Source organism: Artemia franciscana, unplaced genomic scaffold (assembly GCF_032884065.1).
Source record: "Artemia franciscana unplaced genomic scaffold, ASM3288406v1 Scaffold_588, whole genome shotgun sequence".
In the NCBI taxonomy this organism is placed as follows: domain Eukaryota; kingdom Metazoa; phylum Arthropoda; class Branchiopoda; order Anostraca; family Artemiidae; genus Artemia; species Artemia franciscana.
This window is the reverse complement of record NW_027066194.1, coordinates 98417-100942: the sequence shown is the minus strand read 5'-3', so window position 1 is coordinate 100942 and position 2526 is coordinate 98417.

Below are 2526 nucleotides of genomic sequence, written 5' to 3'. Positions count from 1 at the left end.
ACACAGGACATCGTAAGACATGGAGTAATATTCAAGCATGAGAATTTACTTCTAACCAGTCACAACATATGGAAAATATTCATGAAACTAGACCCTAAACCCTTTGAAACATTATTCCAAGAAGTAATAAGACTGTAAAGAAATACTAACGAATTAAAATAATCAATTTTCCAATTCCTAAGAACAGACAAGGTTTTACAATCAAGTCAAGAAGTAGATATGGAGAAAAATAATATCCTGCTTCCTACCTATCCCAAACTCAAATCGAAAAGACTAATAGATGATTTCGATAAGACAATGGCTGAAATTGATAAGGCTATAGGAATTACAAAAGCCAAAGAAAATGACATAAGAAAGAGATCAGTAGATGAAAACCCAAACCGTTCATTTAGTGACATAAAGACCCTTGCTATAAACAAAGCATCTAAGACCCAATTAAGAAAAAAGAAAGGTTTATGATGGACAATACGCGCTGTTAATTGAATTACCCACTGTATGGAATTTCTTCGAAGAGCTGTGGAACAGACACAGGCTATCTAGTAAATCTGAAAAAAATGAAAAAATAAATTCGTCTGAAATAAAAACAACTGTGATCCAGACCAAACATATCTCAAATATTCCTCAAACCTTCCCAACCAAAATTCAATCAACTCAAATCGAATCTAACATTGCAAACGAAGAAAAAAGATACCAGAAATAATAAAAGGTACGGAAAGCATAGAAATAACGTCCAATACTATCAACAATATTACTAAAGCAATATATAACTTTAAATGCCAGTACTTTTGTAGAATAATAAACGCTACGGCGGGAATGGAAAAAAAATAATACAATGTCCCCTAATCTCATTGTTTTGAATAATAGTAATGTAGAGAGGACTAATAAAGCGTCAAAAACCTCGAAATGTAAATCGAAGAAATATTCAACCACCCTTTCCTTTTGGGATTTCAGTACTCAAAACGAAGAGACTACATCCGAAACTGAATATGCTACAAAAGCGAACATGGAAGACACAACACCTGCAACTACTGAACCACAACCAATGGAAATGGATACCTCAATTTCAGAGATTACTACGAAAACCATCCCTGACCTACTAATACCAAATAACAACGACAATATCCTGATAACAATAAGACAACCAGTAAGATTAACTCGTTGGGTATGGACATCTTCAAGAAAAGGATGGGTACAAGTTAGGTGGAAAATCCCTTTTGTTGATACTGACTATGGGAGACTGCAATGCATGGATGGAAAAAAATTTCCCTTATAATAATGATTGAAGAGGGTGTTGGAAAATTGACGGTAAAAAAAACCTGTGCAAGACAGGCCATGGCTGCGAAATCAGCAACAAATGAGTAAGAAGTTCTTCTGGATTCTTCTATAGAGAACGCTTATAAAGTATCTACTTACCAAGCCTTCTCAATACTATACAGGCAGAAGTTTGAAGCGATATTTGAACTATTTAATGCTGAAATACAAAATCTTAAGCAAGGCACAACACGAATATTTGAAGTATTTTTTCGCAGAAGCAAATATCGAAGAACGATAATATCGAAGAACGATCCCATAATTGGCGAACTTGCATCTTGCTTATTCGGGCTATCTACCAAAGAAGATTTGAATATACTAAGAGAAAATGTTAGAAGACTTAACACAGCCATGAATACCATGTTGCATGCACAAACAATACAAGCAAGCATAGCCAACTATCAAAAGGACAAAATTGGAACCACATCCAAAACAAATTACAAAAACCGTCAACACTATGAATTATTTAAAAAAATTAAGTTGACGGAGTAATTTCTAATTCTGGCTCGACAATGATTTCAATTCATATATTAATAATGTCATTGTTGAATTTAGCTACTGATGTCAGTAGATTTGAATTCATACTATTTGAACTAGCAGGAGGATCCTTGTCCTACGACTTCTCCAACAAGAAAAATATTCTAGATGAAATGAAAATACACTTAACGTTTGTTCTTCATTTGCCAGTAGAACCAGAGGTGGCAAACTTGTTTCTATATTACATCAAACTAAATGTGCATATAACCGAAATTCACAAACAACTTTTTGGAGTAATAAAAATTCTCCTGATAAATCAACAGTCCATAGACGATTTATATAAAACATCTAATTACCCCGTTTACATTAAAGAGACTAACTCATTCATGATCAGTGTACCAGAAGCAGAATACCTGCTAGCCGATCAAGACAGAAAGAATACGCACTAGCAAACGTCTAGGAGTTAAAAGAATGCGTCTCATTCAAAAACTTAGTTTGCCAACTGATGTTGCTAATTTATAACGTAAGAAAAAGACCATGAATGTTAGATCTTTTTCTTAAAGAATCACAACAACAAGATATTCCTGAGTTTTTTGAAGCTTTAATAGGAAGAAAAAAGAGAAACATTTATTAACCTGCGAAATAACCTAAGGTTATTTACTGCACCCAAAAAGACGGTAGGAACCCTATCCTGCTACAACAATACAGAGAAAATTGATCCTAGTTATCGAATAGAAC